The sequence below is a fragment of the Ambystoma mexicanum genome, chromosome 1p (genome assembly GCF_040938575.1).
Source record: "Ambystoma mexicanum isolate Mex_15411 chromosome 1p, UKY_AmexF1_1, whole genome shotgun sequence".
In the NCBI taxonomy this organism is placed as follows: Eukaryota; Metazoa; Chordata; class Amphibia; order Caudata; family Ambystomatidae; genus Ambystoma; species Ambystoma mexicanum.
In genome coordinates this window covers 873,516,795-873,536,955 of record NC_090921.1, presented here as the reverse complement: position 1 = coordinate 873,536,955, position 20,161 = coordinate 873,516,795, and the positions used below count along the sequence as shown (strand labels likewise).

The window sequence follows — 20,161 nt, the reverse complement described above, 5'->3', positions numbered from 1 at the left end:
TTCTACTCTCCTCCCACCTGAAGCTCTCTGTCCCCCAGGTGAAGGCTGCCACAGCACTGCCACTAACCTTCTCGGTCATCTGACTCATGAAGCGTGTGTCAGTGGAGGACTTTGCAGCTGCTTTCTCTGCTCCCCCTATGGCTGACTCACACTCAGACACAGCCCTCTCTAGCCTGCATCACTAACACTCTTGATGTCCTTGCCCCTCTCATGAGAATCCGTCTGAAGCCTACCTCCAAGTGCAACTTTTCAGATGACTCTGACCATGCCTCTCTAAAAGCCACATCCTCTGCCAAACTGGCCTGCCGCCTGCTCCAAAGGCAATACAGAATCTGTACTGTCCAATAAGAGAGCCCACATCCATGCCAGCGTCTCTGTGGCCTCTTGCAACACGGCCAAACTCTTCAAAATCTGCAAGGGGCTGGCCAATCCTGTTGCAGTCTCCACCTCTGCTGTTCCTTCCCAGGCCCTTTGCTCAGCTGTAGCTTCTCACTTCACCTCTAAAACTCAGGACATCCTCTCTCCTCCTTTCTTTCCTCTTCCTCTCCCTCTACCGCTCCTGGCCCCCTTCTGGCTGCCTCCCCCTTTTCTCCTCCATTCTCCTCTTTTTCTATGATCACTCCTAATGACGTTTCTAGACAAGTCCGATCTATGAAAGTGTCATCCAAACAGGTGCTCCCCTTCTCCTCCACAACCATCAAGGACCACACTGACACCCTCGCTCTACCCTGAGCCGATTTCTGCAATCACTCTTTTGCCACTGGAGCTTTCCCTTCTTCCCCTTAAGCACTCCCTTGTGCACCCACTCCTGAAGAAACTTTCTGCCGATCCTTCCTGTCTGGCAAACTACCGCCTTGTCTCTATCACTCCTTTCCTGGGAAAATTCTTGGAAAGAATGGCCTTCTGCCAGCTTACTCTCCACACTGACTCTGTTGGTTGTCTCCATGACCATCAGTCTGGCTTCAGAGCAGCTAGAGGCACGGAAACTGCTCTCCTGAACACACATGAAGATCTGCTCACTAATCTCGACTCTAGCCTTCCTTCTGTCCTCATCCTCCTTGATCTTTCCTCTGCTTTCGACACGGTCAATCATGCCAACTGATAAATCGTCTCCATGAGAACCTGGGCATCATGGATAAGGCCTTTGCGTAGTTGACCTCCTTCCTCCTGGAACGCCCCTCTCAGGTCCAAATGGGGACCTTTCTCTCCACCAACTCTCGTGGTGTTCCCCAGGGCTCCAACCTCTCACCCTAGCTTTTCAACATCTATGTGGCCCTTTGGCCCACCTCATCTCTACCTTCTCCTCTAGCTTTCAGTGTTATGTGGATGACCCTCTGCTCTCCTCCAGGCTCCCCTCTGCCTCGTCTCCTCTCTCTGCGATTCAGGAATGGTGCACCAATGGTGCACCCGCAACAATCTCTGCTTAATGACAGCAAGACAGAAACACTCCTCGTTGGGACCCCTGCTCCCGCTTTCCCTCTTTCACTCTTGCCGCCCTCCTTGGGCCCTCTCCCTGCGCCTTCCTGTGAGGCAAAAAACCTTGGGGTCATCTTCGACGCCTCTCTCTCCTTCTCTCCTCACATCACGGGCCTCTCTAAGAAGTCCAACTAGCAGCTGCACGTCCTCAGACATATTCCTCCTTTTCCAACTTTTCCCCAGAAGCTCACAGTCTCCAGAGCCCTGGTTCTCTTTAGGCTGGACTACTCCAACAGCCTCTTTGTCAACCTGCCTTCCTCTACTCTCCGCCCTCTGCAACTAATCCAGAACAGGACTGCGAGACCTGCCCTTGGCCTCAAGCCCATCCACATTTCATGTCAAGGGTTGCCTGAGCCAGTACAGAGGCAGATGAAAAAACAAGTAGGGATATCTCTACAGCCCTGAAATCTCTCCACTGGCTCCTGGGGGCTGAAAGGATCAAGTTCAAGAACCTCTGCATTGTCCACAAGGCTTTCTGGGGCCGGGGTCCACACTACATCCACTCTTTCTTCCTAAACATCTTCCTTCTCGATCCCTTTGCTCAGCATCCTCCAACACTCTGATGGTCAGATGCTTCTCCAGGCAGAGAGTGGGAGGTAGATCTCTCTCTCCTGTCCAGAGACCTCCATCTGGAATGGCCTCCCTGCCTCTCTCAAACTCGAGCCAGACCACCTGAGGCTCCGGAAGCAGCTAAAGACCTTTATTTTTCCTTCTGCTTTCTCTCCTCCTCTCCCTTGTTGACCTACCTGTCTGCTGCGCTGACTGGGTTCCTGGCTACCCTCTGAATACAATGGGAACCAGCTCCTCCATAACCTACAAGCACCTGCACTGCCTCCGGGCAATTAGGGGTTGAATCTGTAACCTACAGTCCCCTGCCTCCTTTGCATTACCCAGAGCCAGATCCCCTGGCTGCACTTACTCAGAGCAATGCTGCCCTGATTGCACTTCCCCTTTCCCTCCCACTGGCACTTCTCCTCTCCCCGTGCCCCCTACACTTGCGCGATCTGAATGACACAGGGCCTAGTAAGATCATGTTTCATCCTCCCTATGTCTTCCCTACCTTGTCTTGTCACACCTAGAAACACTTGGTGTACAGGCACGTTATGAATGACACATCGTATCACTTGCACTTAAGACCCCCTGCAACCACCCCACATATGGTGTGCTGGAAGAATTCAACGGATTATGATAACCCAAAATTCAGTCTCTTGTATTGGAATAGTCCAATGTGTGACGAGAACGTCATGATCGTGCATGACCCTTTGTGCAATGGGACCTGGTGATACCCTGCTCTGAGGTCTATGGTGGAAAACACTGCCACTCCCTCCAGGTGTGCAATGATGTCATCCAGCGTAGGCGTGGGATGCCTCTCGCGCCTGATGGCACTATTCGGGAGCCGCATATGTAAGCATATTCATACTTTACCTTGCAGTTTAGGCTTAGGAACGACCATGATTGGGACACCAGGGGTGTGGGAGCATGCACCCTTTCAACAATGTCAGTCATTTCCATGCGTAGTAACTCCTCCACCTTTTTCATCTGATGATATGGAATTCGCCAAGTTTTAGAGCAGTGGTCATGTCCAGCGACACAATATCCGCCTCATGATTATTGTCTGTGAGTGTCGCAATCTTCGCTACTCAGCCTCTCTGCTGCTGTAGCTGTCTTGTGGCCACCGCGATAAGCCATGTGGCCCTGCATACGTGTTCAAAGTGTCCAAGTTTACTGCACCAGCAACATTGGCATCCTGACGCCGGGTAGTCTTCCACAGGAGGCATCGTTCCTCCATTGAACTCACATGGCTGTTTGTCCACTGGGTTCCTCAGGGGTTGCTGTAGCTCCCAGGGCCTTGCCTTCTGTGCCTTGGTTACCTTTTGGGATGACGACCTGTGACTCTTCCACTTTCAGGCCTCTCATGCCCTCTTCCATGTGCCTGGCTTGCAATGTAGCTGATTCCTGGGCTCGTCCAATCTCAAGAATCATCAACAGAGGTAGCCCTGGCTCTTCCAGAATTTGTTTTTGCAGCTGATTCGAATAACATTTCGGAATAATGTGTCCCCATAGTTCCCCTGAAATCACACATTCTGCGTTCAGATGTCACAGCGCCTGTAAAAGCATACAGGGATTCATTCGGGCCTAGTACTGCCTGTCTAACTGGAAGCGTTCATTGCCTACATTCACCATCCTTGTGAAGTAGTTTGTCAGCGCCCTCCCCACGTCATCGTACGACTTAGTTCCCTGAAGGAGGGTCTTCTCTCCAAGGGTAGTACAAGAGCATCTTCTGTGCATCATTGAACAATCCCGATGCCTGAAAGAACATTTCCAGCCTTTCTTTCCACAATACCCACATCAGTCCTACCGAAGCCAAGGGCCCCAGCTTGTCGAATTCCGGGCATGGACAGCTGTGGAACTGAAGAGTCGAACTGGGGTCCTGTCTTGGAGGACAGCTGCACACACCTGTGTCGCCTCTACCTGGAGTTGTGGATGAAGACATAATGTCCTCCTCTTCATCCCCTCCATCTCAACTCACCTATCCCTGTGGATGGCTCCTACGTGTCGCACACTATAGAAATGCGCAGTCTGTTGATGTCTGCCATACCGCACGTGTGGCTGTCTTCACCTCTTGACCATGTCACACGAGCACCTGCTGAAGCATAGGCCGCGATCCTCTGTTGCCTCTGTGAGGCATGGGCCAAGGGCCTTCTGGTCCTTGCCTCTGATGGGATGCCTGTCAGCACAAGCACTCTACTGTACGGGAGCCGCAGCCAGACGCAATGAGGCACAGCCAGAGGTGGGTCACACCTGTTTCCCCACTCACCGATTAGTAGGAGATTCTCTGTGGGCCGGGCCTGATCCGTATCCAGCTATGCTTGCCCACAATTTGCCAACGCTCCGAATGAGAAGCCAGACTGCGAGGGCGGTACTATAAGGCGTGGGTGCTCCTGCGCCTCTGGTGAGTCGCCAGTACTTGCCAACCGTTTTGCGGCATATGGTCTTGTAGTGACTGCAGGGTTTGCTGGGATGATGGGCGACACTCAAGCCACCACCACCACCGTCACTAATGTTATGAGGTGGCAGGAGGTGGCAGGAGGCTGCACCCCTAAAGAACACACGGGAAGGGCCTCTTATGACTGTCGCCCAATGTGATGGCCATCCTCTTTATTACTTTTTATGGCCTGGCACACGGCCACCATCTTGCCTGTGCTCACTGTGAAAAACTGAAGGGATTTTCACTGTACAGAACCTCTGGCATCAGGTTAGGGGCACCCGATGAGGAGCAACGGTATCCCCTTCCTTGTCCGACCTCATCTGCATCCTACTATACAGGAGTTACTGACTTCCTAACCCCCCTCCCGTTTTCCCTCAAACACTGAGACGAGGAGGAGAGCGATTGGGAGGTTGAAGATTGCTGATGAGAAACACGTTCAGAGGCAGAAGACAGACTCTTTCCTTTTGACAACAGTCTCTCCCAGTAATGATGCTAGGCAAAGTCAGGCCTCCCTTTACAACTAAGCACACCTGAACCTAATTACCTCTCCCGGGAAGTATAAAAGGTGGGAAACAAAGGCACATTTTGAGTGATTTGGGGGTGCTGGAAGATGCTGGGAAGCAGGAGAAAGACCTAGCGAGCTGCAGAGACCCTGGGAGACTGCCCAAACACTGGCCCTGTTACATGAGAAGAGACTGCAGTGTGGAGGGGGAACTGTACCTCCAAAGGGCCAGACCAGGGGCAGCAGGGGTTGCCTGGCTGTTCCCACAGCAAAACTCCTCCCCCCGGGCCAGGCAGGCGAACCCAGGTCTCTGAGGGGCAGGAGATTAGACCCTGACCTCATTTGAACATCCCCCTTTGGCTCCTGCAGCTCCCAGAATCATGGAATGTCGTTTTGGGGAGCTGTGGGAGCAAATTTATGACAGTACATTCTGGAACTGGGAGACCAAAAACCATATTTTAAAAAACCATGAATTTTGAGAGGCGGCTTGAGCTCGGCAGTGGGAGGTCTTCTCTGTGAATTATAAGTCTTGGGGAGAAGGGCCCAATCCCGGCAGAGGGAGACGCTAAGAGCAAGGCAAAACACACGAGGAAACAGCCGTTCAAAGATGGCAGTTTAATACAAGGAGCAAGATGGTGAGACCAAAGAGGGTTGCAAGGAGTATCCTTGACTTATAAAGACTGTTACTTTCGTGAGCCTTTGAAAGTAAGAAATCGATGACCAGCAAATAAGGCTGATCAAACCTGCGCAGTGTCTCGGAGGTACCCGGGGCTCTCCCGCGTTGATGACCAAGGTGTGGAGGAGCAATTGCCTGCGTAGTTCTATCCTTAGCTCCTACAACAAAGCGGCGTCAGAAAAGACAGCACAGAAGCTTGGACACAGAAGGCCCTGAACTGTGAAAATGGAATTGTATCCTTGTGTCACAGAAGTCCTATTGTGTGCTTTGCTCAAGTGAGCCACCTTGCCCCTTTCTGAAAACTTGGGGGAGGGAGGCCAACGGCCCGAACATCCTGAAATGTCAATTTGTGAACACTTCTTTCTTTTTCATGAACATTACCCCACATTAATTGTAAATTAGTGGTAAGGATTGGCAATAGTTTTGTTTTATAGTATAGGCCCTTTTATTTTGACAAGACTCCACTAGGACTGCATTTTTATTATTTGGTGGTCATAGCTCTGAAGATTTAGGTTTAGGTAGGCGTTTATCACACCCTTGCAAAAGTTCAATAAACACCCTTGAACTGTGGTCACTTGTGTCTGTCTTACTATTGATACCATGCATTCCTTACATATGGTGTCAGGAGTGGGATGTGACTCCATTGATACGAATTGGGGACCCCACCAAGTTAGAAAAGAACAACATTTGAAACCCAGTCCCTTGGCCAAAGTTATCGAAGAGAAACCCGCTAAAATCCTCCCACCCACCAACAAATCTTTTCTTCCTGAGTCAGAAGTATTTTATGTCCTAGAGCAACCCGTTGGTGAGATGGGGCTCACCTTTCATCTTCCAACCCCACAAGCCCTTCAACCTGTAAGGAAAGTGGTGAAGGGAAACATGTAACATATATTTTGACCACAGGATTATATTGTGCCAGGTAGAGATAAAGTGGTCATCTCTGTATACTTACAAGTCAACGTTCATGGTGGCTGGTACATATATTTTACACCCCACCGGAGATACTACCCCTGTTATCCCATGGAGACCATTTGAAATGTGTCTCTTTGAATTTTGTTTCCACTGCCAGGCAACTCAACTGGGGTGAGATATTAGGGACTATGGTATATGAAGTCTTAGGACTTCCCTCTTCCTTCAGGACATCTATAGAAGGGTCCAACCCAGCTCTTATTGTCCAACAAGGGAAATCCAAAAGGGAGAATTCCTTTGGCTCATTAAGTCAAGATCCTCCAGTCCCTCTACAAAGACACCCACATTCCATCTTTGGTTACCAATGAGGCCAAATGAAAGCCGGGACCTTACCTTCATGATGTATACCCAGGGTTTACAAAACCCTATTATGCCATCTGAAAGGGACAACTTTATTTGTGACCCCATTCTGTCCCCCACGCCATAAAATCCTTTTAGAGATAGGTTAAATTCCTTAAAGGAAAGAGAGGAAGACTTCTAGAAGCAGTATTCTCTAGATCAGGAAGAACATGGGCCCTCCTTCCCCAGGATATCATTCAAAGAGTCACCAGAAATAGAATCTTCTAGTGATTCTGAAGGGAGCCAAAACTTGTACTAGAGAAACTTCTTCCCTGAGAAACATTTTTTTTTGGGAGGAGAAACGTCAGAGGATGATTCTCCGATTAAAATCTATTAAAATTCTCTATGCCCGCAAATCGTCCACCGGGGCGCACGGATGAATCCAACCTCCATGTGAGCTCTGCGTCCCACAGTCCCATCAGTGGCTTGAGCCCCCACTTGCGGACCCCCCACCTGGGAAAAACTTGTCAGGATCGATCTGGGAATATACCCCCCTCCCTGTGAGCGAAAGTCCGAAGATAATAGGTGAAGGAACTGCTGAGAAACTCACCCTAACGTGTTACGCTCCTGCCGTGGCCTGGCCCGATTTGTGACGCCGAAAGTGAAAGTGGTTTGGTGCCCGAGAGAGCAGAGAAAGGCACCGTGGGGAATCGTATGGCAGAAGACTAATGGAGAATTCTGAATCTCCCAAAGAATTTGCTGAGCTGAGGTGACCACCCCAGGGGACGTGCCAGCTTCGAGGGACAGCACCAGTACCCCCATTAGATCACAAAAGGTGAGGCAGTGAGGAGGCAGGCGCGCCTGGAGAACAGCACCCCAGAGAAGTGTTGTGGTTGGGCCAGCGGGTCCCTCCAACCCCTGTGAACACCCACTGTGACCCGTTTCCCCATCCCCGTACTGTCCAAGGAACTATAGCACGGAGGGCAATCCATCGCAGAGAAGACACACGGTTGTGCTGCGCGTTGGTCTCTCTTCGATCCCGGGAGCGGACCATATGTGTGGGGCCTGCTGCACCCGCCCAATCCCTCGGATACCATCCCACCGGACTTCGAAGGCTGTGAGTGTTGGAGCTCCACCTGTCACTGGGTGAGACGTGCGGACATGGTGTGACCTGGTACACTCTCTGAGGATCATCTAGAACATTTGGTGGTCACCGCACACTGAGGCCAACCCTGCGCAACAATCCCAACCTCATCACATTATGAGCTGATTGCTCCCCAGGGAGCATGGTCCCGAACTCACGGCGGCATAAAGAGAGACGCCGAGGAGCTGGGGAGGCAAAAGCTTTAGGAGCCCGCGACCATAGACACTGCAATCAAGATCATTTAACAGCCCACCCGCGGTTACCCCTGCCCAGAACTCACGCTGCTCACAAGGCCAACCACCGACAAGGGGTAGTGTATGCCACCACACGCGCCCCACACATACCACGGGTCAGATCCCAGACGTGACCCGCTCCGTTCCCCTCCTGATACCCTACTCACAACTAAAATGAGTGTCGGGAGACACCTAGAAGGTCCACCAGTGCCTCCCAAATAATAGTGGGACATAGAACACGCTCCCCCACAAGGACGGATACATGTGAAGTCAGCACAGTAACTCAAAGTAGCGTGCTTCCTAAGGACACTAACAGGTGCCCTTTGTCCAACCGGCAGGAGATGAAAAGGCCCTAATAAAGGGACATCAGGTACAGGGGCCCGGCCCGAGCTGGGGCACACTCCTGGAACCATTCTGGATTCCTCTGATTCAAAACTGCCCCCACAACTGAGGGGATATCAATGCTCTTAGTTCCTTGCAATTCACGTTACTTGAGGGTGTTGGCATGGCGGATTCAATTCTATGGTATACGGACAGAGTACAGCAGACAAAGGTGCACAGTGGGGTCACCTACATAATCCAAAGGACAACAGTAAATTGCTGCAACACGCAGATATAAAACCTGCGCTGACAGAGTGGTCCGAGCTGCAGGAGAACATGATGGCTGCAACCACCTCCCAGGGTGAATGTGCTCCCCCTTCTATAGCAGGTCAGGGCCTGTAAAGACCCAATACAAAACAACAACTGCAAACCCCAAAGAGTTTAGAAGGATACAGAAACTTCATGTGACAAAGCAGGTGCATAGTAAAGCACACCACGAGAGATAACTGGAGGATTGAGCCCCCGGCACCGGGGCATGTGCCCTCCTCCATGGGCACCTACTGTTGCTGAAAAAAATGAAACAGCCCTTATTGGGCTACACGAGCTGCCTACGGAACCGGCTCTCCGAGAGTATCTGCTCCGCCCACCAGTGAGATTCTACATTCGATTCCCCAAGGTCTTGACCCATTATCCTCACGTATTGGTTGTGCACCCCCCTTCAAAAAACAACTACTGAGCATCTTGACCCGGAATTACATTAGTTATTGAGAGGGTTAGGCCCCCACCTCTGGGGCGTGTGCCCTCCTCGAGAATATGCTTCTTGAAGGGGGAAAAGTAAACTCTTCCTCCAATAAGGGGACCGATTTGAACCAGGTATCATGATGAACCATACTATTAGAGAGTGAACTGGATGAACGCAGCTGGTGTAGTAACGACCTTGAGGAACCAGAGCATGTCCCACTCACCAAGCTCCACGTGTGAAACACATGGACACACACTAGAAGTTAGCATTATACCTTTTCATTCCACATCGCCCAGACCCCTACCCGGAACCTGTAATGGTGACATCAGGGGCGAAAGCAGTTGCGACTAAGGCCGACGTGGTAGCCGTACTCAGCGAAATGAAAAGCATGAGGGCAGACATTGGTGGGAAGGTTGACAAGATAACACAGAGAATCGATAAAATTGAAGAGAGATTAGAAGGGGTTGAACACAATCAAACCACTCTCAGTACTCTGGAGTCCCAAATGGATCAAAGGATCACAGAGATTGAAACTAGGGAGGAGGAGTTCCATCTGAACCGGGAATGATGGAACAATCTACGGTTCTTCAGGATCCCAGTTAAGAAAGAGAAATCCGAGCAGGACCTGAAAAGGATTGTAAATACGATCATGAAAGTCCTATTTGAAGACGACTCAGTCGACGAACCAAAGATCGATCGCATACACAGAGCCGGAGGGGCTGTGGGGGGTCCGAAAACAGTCCTTGCACGGTTTCATAACTATGCCGACAAAGCCAGAATTCTTGAGAAAGCCAAGCGCAGCCCGCAAATCCTTCTGGACACAGCAAGAGTGACGATTTTTCATGACCTATCATCACTGACCCTTGCCATTAGTTGAATGTGTATGCCTCTTACCATATGGCTCAAAGAAAAGGGTGTCCGTTACTGCTGGGCCTATCCATTCTCCCTCACATTTGAATGGGAGGGGAATACAGTTAGGCTGAGATCGGAGAAGGATATACATACCTGCACATCAGACTTGTTGGGTAACCAGGAGAATGAGCTGAATCAGGGAGAAAGACGAGAGGACGACAGGCAATGGCGCATTCAAGGATCGAAACAGAGGCGGATCCCAGGGTCCAGGAAGTATAGAAGGATGAACGCCTCACCAGGTGCGGAACTCTGAAGAACACAAGGTCTAGCAAACACCAAAGAACGCATGCTTCCCCGGGTGCGAAAATACGGCCAAGTCATTACCGACAATCCTATAGACATGCCTATCATTGGGCGTTATATGCTACTTTACTGACTTGTGTCTGCAAGGTACTAGGTGCCGCCTGAGTCGACTAAATGGTTAACCTGGGTAGATGCGACAGACCGACTACTGTGCTGATATTAGAACATGGACCAGCGGCTGGTCCCCGCAACGATTTGAGATGCTGCACAGAGGGCACTCCGATGATGGACAAGCGGGGTCATCCATACATTCGATCCAGACATCCACAGTGATGTATCTCATGTTGGGGCAAGCTCACTTCAAGACAATGTAAGGATTTAGTAACCTTTGTGATTTGGAGGTAGGGGTTTAGGGGAGGGGGATCAATGTTTATTTAAATGATTTGAGATGGGACCGTGAGACGTACGGTCTCCACTGCTGGTCCGGGACTGGCTTGGTGAGGATAACCCAGCTGGATCAGACACTGTTAGGGGTGGAAGGAAGGGGGCGGGGGATGGATAGGAACACATTTCTCTATGAATGTGTTTCGTGTACCAAAGGATGTTATGAGAGAAGGTTGTACGGGCGGCGTATGCCGAAAGAAAGACATGGAGGTAGAATCTGAAACTTTTGGGGCCGGTCTTCTCAGGGTGGGTACGCTCAATGTAAAAGGGCTGAATTTGCCCACAAAGTAATCATTAGTGTGCAGGGAAGAGCAAGGCTTGATGTGCTCTTTCTCCAAGAGACTAAGTACATACGTGGGGACGAACGCAGGGTCTTGTACTCTAGGATGGGAACTGAAGATTGGGGCTCTGGCCCTCTGTGGAAAGCGGGAGTGGGTATACTGGTGAGGAAGTGGCTCAACCCAGAGATTACCAAGGTGTTGGCGGACACGGAAGGGAGGGCCATCATGGTGGTGGGTGCGGTACGCAATATCACACTCAGACTCGCTGCACTTTACTCTCCCAATGTTGGCCAATCTCGATTCCTACAACAAACAATCCCGAAGATGATGTTGGAAGCCTCGGGGCACATCATTCTTGGGGGAGACCTTAACCTATGGGCAGATCCCACGTTGGATAGGCGGGTCGGTAACCCAGACGCATGTGAATCGGTGGATGGTGGCTGTGCAGAGGTGAAGGAAATGATGGGGATATATACGGGTTACGAGACATCTGGCGAAAGTATCAGCCAAATGAGATGGGATATACATTTTATTCGGCACCCCACTCTACATTCACTAGAATACACTACCTGTATCTTTCGGATGGGGTGAGTGAGTAAATGATGGGGATATATACGGGTTACAAAACATCTGGCAAAAGTTTCACCCAAATGAGATGGGATATACATTTTATTCCGCACCCCACTCTACATTCACTAGAATAGACTACCTGTATCTTTCGGATGGGGTGAGTGAGGTTGCGACTGCCTCAGAGATCACACCAGTCTCTTGGTCAGATCATGACATGGTCACTGTTGATCTGAACCTGGCGACCCTGCTACACAAGGGTGCAAAGTGGCGATGTAATGAAACCTTGTGGAAGGACCCTGTCTTCCGCACAGAAATGGAGAGTGGAATAAAGAAATACTTTGAAATAAATGACATGGGAGAGGTATCTAAGAGAATGGTGTGGGAGGCGGGGAAGGCAACATGACAGGGTATCTTGATCAAGGAGGGGCTAAGAAAAAGAGAGAAAGAGCTCTGATAGAGAGTAGATTGAGGAAGGAGATCACCCAATTGGATATTGCTGTGCGGAATTCCACTTAGGAGAGGGCGGAGAGGGTCGCAGAAGCCATACAGAAAGGGGAAGAGCTACGGCTCTTAGAGGAGGGGCAAGTCGTCCGCAAACACCAGTTTCTCAGACAAAAGCACTATGAGAAGGGGGATAAAGCAGATGCACTGCTCGCCGCTAGGCTGGGGGACAGTGGGCGGAGAGGGTTGGCGCTATAGATGGGGGAGGTGACGCCCAGACGATAGAGACGAAAGAGATCCCAGAGGCGTTTGCAAAGTTTTATGAGCGATTATATGAATCTGAAATGGTGCAGGGGAGAACGGAAATAGACCAATACTTGCGGGGAAGGACATGCCGAAGGTTTCCCATGATATACCGGAAGCGATGGACATCCCAATCACGGCCAATGAGATTGAGATAAAGAGGCCACCGCTAGGGAAGGCACCAGGTAACGATGGATACAGAGCAGGATTTTATAAAACCTTTATCTCGTCCCTCCTCCCCTTTATGGCTGACTTATTTAATGACATCCTGCAGACAGGTGTGGCCCCTGATTCCTTCTCACAGGCACTGATCACTATGATCCCCAAAGCGGTCAGGGACCCCAGACAAAGCAGGTCATATTGCTCAATTTCGTTGCTCAATATTGATGCAAAAATGTATACACAAGTACTGGCAGCTAGACTTGAGATCCACATGCCCCAACTAATACATTCCAATCAGGTCGGATTCATCTTGGGGAGACAGGGTGCTGACACAATGCGTAAGACACTCCATTTAATTCACGAGTCAAATAGGATGTCAGGCGACCCCGCACTCCTTTCGGTTGATGCAGAAAAGGCATTTTACAGAGTGGAGTGGGGCTTCCTAGAGGCGGTGCTCGATAAGATTGGGTGGGGGTCAAGGCTGTCTATACGTCTCGGAGCGTATCAGTGTTTGTCAACTCCGAGTACTCCAGATGGTTTGACCTGGAGAGAGGTATGAGACAAGGCTGCCCTCTCTCAGAGATATTGTTTGCTCTCTCCCTAGAACCTCTGGCTCAAAAACTCAGACCATCAAGTTGAAGGACTCCAGGTATATGGGAAGGAAAATAAAGTGGCCCTTTATACCGATGACATTCTAATACACATACATAATGAACCCCTTAACATCGATATCAAGAGCCATACAATTGATGGAATGTTATGGGGCGCTCTCAGGCTTCAAAATGAATAGGTCCAAGTCCATACTGTTTCCGCTACAGGAACCCACTCTGGAGAACGCCACTAGACTCTCTGCACTCGGCCTCGTCACGGGAGAGACCACCCTACGTTATCTAGGGATCAATCTTACTATAGAATTGGAGAACCTATACAACGCTAACTTTCCCCACCTTCTGGCTTGTTTTCATGCTGATCTGGCTAAGTGGCAGAAGTTTACGATCTCCTGGATCAGGAGACTTAATGCAATTAAAATGATGTGCCTTCCAAGATTCCTCTATCCATTTCAAATGCTACCGCTGAAACTTCCAGATGTATTCTTTGGAGAAGTACAAAGGTCCATTTATTTTATTTTTGTATTGATATAGCTGATATTTATCAACTTTTCAATATTGAATTACAAAATTAAATAGAATATGAAACAATACAATATATGAAACAATACAATGCTAAGAGACCAGAAAAAAGAAAAATATGATGAGCCATAAAAAAGTAAGGAAAAAAGAGAAATGAAGAAAAATGGAAAAAGGAAACAAGGAGTAAATATAAAACACAGTAAATAAAAAAGATACTTCAGCTGATCAACAGGAACAATTTCTACATTGGTCAGACTTAATCTAGTTCATCATTGATTATATTTCTGATTGTCTGATTAGCGAAGTACAACTCTTAAAACTATTTCATTGCCTCATAGCATTGTACTCCTACACAAGCTTGGGTTCATCTAGTTTTAGTTTGTGTAAAAAAGCAATGGCTCTTATAGTTACAGGCGTAGAGATACCAGAATAGATTGTTCTCCATAGTATGTTGGATGTAGTGACACTAAATCGTTCCATTGTACTTTTAAAATATTTGACTCGATGGATAAGGAGTGCATCACAATCAATCAACAGCAGATGTTTTAGCGTTTCTACTTCCTCTTGGTGGTTGCAAAATCGACAGTTCTTTTGCTCTTGATTAATGAGTCTTCGACGAGCCATCTCTTGTCTTGTTGGCCAGAGATTAAATCAGAGTCAAAGCAAATCATTCCGGTATTGCAGGGATGGAGACCTGACCAAGTATCGTTCTGGATAAGTGTGATGTTTCACTGTGATCATATCTGGATCAAAGTCCTAATAACGTGAGCATTTTACTCTAGTATTTTCCCAGTCCATGGCAAATGTTCTAGTTTTTATCTGCGTTGATTTTTGAAAGAGTGTTATTAAAGTTGCTTCTATCAATGCCAGAATATGGATCACTCCATTCCACCATTTAGATATGAATTTGTCTTTAGATGCAAAAATGTAGGCAGCCAAAGTTCCCAATACTGTATCAGAACTCCAGGCTAATAAGCATTTTCTAAACATTGCGACAACCAAACATGTATACCTCATATTGAGGGAAATCAACCCCAGCTCGTAACGAATGAGGGATAACGGGCTCGATGCTGGAAGATGGAGAACTCTCTGCCGATATTTCCCCTCAAGATGGTCCCAAAAGGTCTAATTCAAAAGGGGTCTTGTTTCTGAGGAGTATAACAGGACAGCTGATACTTTTTGGTAATAGAATGTTAATGTTGTTACCAGTCTAAACTTTCCATATTTTCTTTGAATTATTTTGCTTTGATGGATAAATGTTGTTATTTTATCCTGCTGCCTTTGTTTAAATGCAAGATTTTGTGTTTGTGTTAGAATTTGGGCTCGCAAATATGTATAGTGTTGTACCACTTGTAAATTCTGGCCTATGAGATTCCACGTATAAGATTTTTTTTGTATCTTTTGGGTGACATTGAACATCATGATCTTCGTTTTATCAAGATTTATGCTCAAATAGTTGGTATTTGTATAGGCTACCACCGCATCAAGCGCCTTTTGTAGGCCCATGGGAGTTTTTGACATGATGACTAGATCATCAGCATACATTAGGAATGGAATGCCTTTATTTAATAATTTTGGCGGGTCTGTACAAATATTCTTAAACACTTTGCCCACGTCTGAAATGAAAAAATTAAATAATGCTGACGCAAGCGTACAGCCCTGTCTCAGTGCCCTAAATGTATTTATTTACAGATTGAGAAATGTTTCCTTCATTTGTTAAGCTTATCTGTACGCTATTATCTGTGAGTAGATCATTAATAAGATGTACAATATATTTCGGGCAACCTTGTTGTATTAGTTTTGTATCAGTGAGTCCCATGATACAGAATCAAACGCCGCTCACAGGTCTATGTAGGTCTTATATAGTGGCTGTTTTATGGCCTTATGATGTTCAATTACCGCTGTTAATGTCAAGAGATTGACACAGGTCCCCATCCCGGAGACAAACCCAGTTTGAAGCGGGTCTCTTGCTCCTGATCGTAAAGTCCATTGAGTAAAGTCCCTAAGTATAATTCTCGAAAACAGCTTTCCTGCTACATCAAGCAATGAAATAGGTCTGTAGTTGCAAGGCAGATTTCTGGCCCCTTTTTTAAATATCGGGATGATTATCGCCGACTTCCATGTAGCTGGTATTATATTAGTGGTTATGACCTGCTTGAATATAAGAGTAAGAATCTTGGACCATTGTACTAGATATTGTCTAAACACGAAATTACTCATACCATCGGGATCCGGTGCTCGTGAATAGGAGAGTTTGTTTATAAAACATAGCACGTCCTCCTCTTCAACTTTAAGTCCTTCATAATTTGAACATTCTCTAGGTGATGTGATCAACTGGGAGTCTTCCTTCTGATACATTTTCCTAAAGTAGGTAACCTATTCCTTTTCATTGACCACATTAAGTTGTACTGCTTTTTGAGTGACATGGTTGCTAATATTAATCAATGCCCAAATCTGTCCCATAATTTTATTGAGACTGCTTTTCAACATGGACTCACCATCTTTTTGTAGCATGTACATACAATGAGCTCTTATCCAGTTTCTATATTGGCAGTTTAGTGATTTTAATCTCTCTCTTTTGTTCAGCCACTTTGCCTGCAGAATCAATCTTCTGTTTTTCCTTAATAGTGTTTTTTTTTCTTGTACCAGCTCGTCATATTCATGACATGGTTTACAAAAATCTAGGTTTTGCTCCCTGTGCGACACCCGATAAAGATGGAGAAAAGATTATAGTCAGTTGTCTTTTGACCATCATACATACTGGATTCTATCTTTTTATTGAAGTTTGACAAAGTATGCATATTCCACTTTAGTCTCGTTCGGGCATTATTTGCTATGAGGGAATGTGAGAAAGTTTGACTCTTTTCATGTACTACCATGTCTGCCAACTTCCATTTCAGGTTCAACATGTTGTGATCAGTGTAAGGCTGTGGAGAAATGTGTAAACTCACGTCTCTGTTAAAAATGTCAGGATCAAGGAAGACATAATCAATTATTGAGGTGGATACCCCCCTCCCCCAGGTTGCGTTTGGGGTGATGTCTCCCGGTAGGGAGCCATTGCACATCACCAATTTACAATCTTTGACTGGATGCATCCACCTAAAACAGGTTAGATTGAATCTCTTATTATGAGCTGGTAAGAGTTGCAAGTTTTATGTCCCCCGCCACGATCACGGTCGTAATTTCCTTCGATTCCATGATAGTATTTAAGAGCAACTCTATATCTAGAAAAAATGCATCATCAGGGATTCCTTTAGGGTTTCTGTATAGATTTAGTATAGCCATTGTTCCACCTGGAATTTCCAAGCTAACGAGCTGTAAAAAAGGATTAGGAGATAACCAAGGAGAAAGATGCCACCTCTTATGATTTTTGATTGCCACCAATAATCCAAATGAGGGTCTACCCCGACTAGCTGATTTTGCTGGATTCAACAGAATAGTGTGATCCTCCCATGTTCGACTTATTAATAGCCAAGTTTCTTGGAGTATTATGATATCATGGGAGCGTAAAATTTTGCACTAGAACCCAACATATGGGAATGGACACAGGTTTTCCAGCTAATCAAAGAGATGGCATTTTTCTCTTGTTCCAAGACTGGTTATGACCTAGGGACCCATTCTTTTTCTTGATTCTGTGTATGTGAATTTGTGTATCCAACCAAATATCCGCCTGTATTAGCATTGTATTCCAGCCCTTGTTTATCAAAATAACTGTCCTTATTTTCCAACATAATATTTCCTTCTGAGTCCAAACACATAGGGTCTCATAGGGTCTTTGGCCAGTATGACTCCTAAAGCAAATATCTCCATTCTGGCTTGCCATAAAGCATTTCTGGTTAAATTGGATTGGATCCACAGCCTTACTATGGAGTGATCTTTTTATTTGAAAAATTCTATCTGCTCAATGTCAGTGGTAGATATGTCTTGTAAGGTGTCCACGTCTTCACAAATCGCCAATACACTTTTTTGATTTAGTACATACTCTGGAAACGGTGCTGGGCAACATTTCAAGATTAGTCTATGGTACATATTCCATTTTTTTTTCAAATTGTTGCCGATTGTATTGTCTTGTACAAGCCCTTTGGCATTACTCTTAAGTTTTTTGTCTTTATCTTATAGTGTAGTAGAGATATTTGGTCTATTTTGTGGGAGTTGTACCCTGCCATGGTCCACATTTAGATTGTCTTTGTTTGGTGGAGCAAACTTGTTCATGTTGAGTTTAAAATAGTTCTCGATGGCTCTGGCAATTTGATCTTCGATTTCACCAGATTTTGGCTGTTGTGGTGTTATGTGCAAAGCACTCTCTTTCACTTTAGTTTTTAGTTGATTGGTGGCACCTTTTAACATTTCAGTATGGTCAAACTTCTCATGGTATGTTTCACTATTGATAATGTCTTGTCTTGATTGGGTGTACTGTTCATATTATTTAGATGTATGCAGCTGGTTTTGCTGCAATCGTTGCACTTCTTCATCATACAGTGCTACCTGAGCCTTGTTTTTATTTTGAGCTAATAGCTTTCGTGTTGCACTTTCTTCGTAGTTAGATTGCATTTGTGGAACTGTCGCCAATTCTACAACAGTGTTTCGATTATGGGGATGGTTTTGAAGTGGTGCTTTAGCAAGTTGTTGGAATTCAAGGTACTTCTTTATTGAATTCTCAATTTGGATTCTTACATCTGCCAATATCGAATGTTGTTCTTCATGTTGTTTCTGCACTTGCTTCTCCATATTGTTAACACTGAGAGTAACTGACTGGTCCGCTGGTTTCTCCAATAGCTTATTTGCATCCCCACTGGATTTCAGCATTTGTGTGCCCACTATGTTTGAGTTGCTTTTGTGTTCAGCCTCTTCCTGCTGTGTCACCATTTGCTCATTAGTGGAGCACGTTGGTCTGGGCACTACCAGACTCCTATTGTTGCTTGGGGCTTTTGCTACATCAATTGTCGCAATCAGATCATTTAATGGTGGATAATCATCAACAATTGGTTTGTCGATCATAGATGCTGTTGTAGACATTTCTTTTCCCCTTTTAGTTGTTTTCTTTTGCAGTAGACCTGGTTTGTTGACGCCTTTTAGTTTAGGCATCAGTCTTTTTATTAGGTGTTTGATATTGGCCCTTGATCGTACAGGAAGGGCGTCTTGATTCTTAGACTTTTGTTTAGTTATATCAGTCGATTTATTTATATTTATATTTAAAAGGTCCATTTTGAGATTCCTGTGTCAGGGGAAAAAGGAAAGGATAGTTTATGAGGTCCTTATCTTACCCAAAGAAAAAGGAGGGGTGGGTCTCCCTGATCTAAAAATAAAACTATCAAGCCATGCAACTAAGGGTCTTGGGCCCCCACTTGAGAGGGCAGAAAGAGTTACAGATACATCCTGATAACTATAATCTGGCTCCGGCCACGGTTTCTGAATGTCTCTGGGTCCCTAGAGATAAATTACTTTGAAGACTCCGAATTCACCCCATGTTGTGCACTATATGGGAGATCTGGAGGGAGGGGATAGACATGTGGGGAATCACCACACTGCCTTCTCCTCTGAGCCATATATGGCCCCCGGGAGTTTGCGGGGAGATCCCCAACAGTGAACGGTTCCAATCATGGTTCGAGGCGTGCGTCAACTATGGAAGGGGGTGTTTTCCTCACGATCTTAGAATTGGAAGTCGCACTTGGAATACACCCAATACCAGTCTTTCCCTTTCTACAACTCAAGTGCATTCTTATGAGAAATAAATGGAAGGCGAAGGTACAGAGAGGCCTCACCCCGTTTGTTAAAGTGCTTTACACAATGATAGAAACCAAGGTTTTGATCTCAACCATGAATAAAGCATTGTTAGACACCAGGAAGGGGTCAACGATTAACCTGAGACACACGTGGGAACGAGATTTGGAATTAGAATTAGACCCGGATTTGTGGACGAGGATATGTAAAGGGGCATCACAGGTGTCACTAGTGGCCCAGTATAAGTTGCACGTCATCAAGCTACTCGATAGGTGGCAATATGACCCTCAGAGGTTGTCGAAGATGGCACCAATGCGGGGAAGAGGGCCAACTATTGGCACATATGGTGGGGGTGCTCCCGGGTTAAGGTGTTTTGGAATAAGGTCCTGGGTTGGATCAAGCAGGTGGATGGGAACCCCCGTGAGGCTGCACCTCGCCTGGTACTGTTTAGTTTGGAAGTATGTGAAGGCGAGATGAGGAGAATGACTGGGATAGTAGTCCCACTCCTGCTCACTGCACGGGCCTGTCTGGTGATCAAGTCAAAAGTGAACTCAGTTCTGAGCAAGAGAGAGTGGAGCATGGAGTTTGGTTTACTGCCTAAAGTTGAAGTATTTTTGAAGGGA

General features: G+C 46.8%; 1 protein-coding gene across 1 annotated transcript in view; it reads left to right on the top strand.

The window, feature by feature from the left end:
• The window catches only part of NUDT7 (nudix hydrolase 7), a 242,761-nt gene that overhangs the window by 130,075 nt on the left and 92,525 nt on the right, over positions 1-20,161 (top strand). The window lies entirely within an intron of this gene.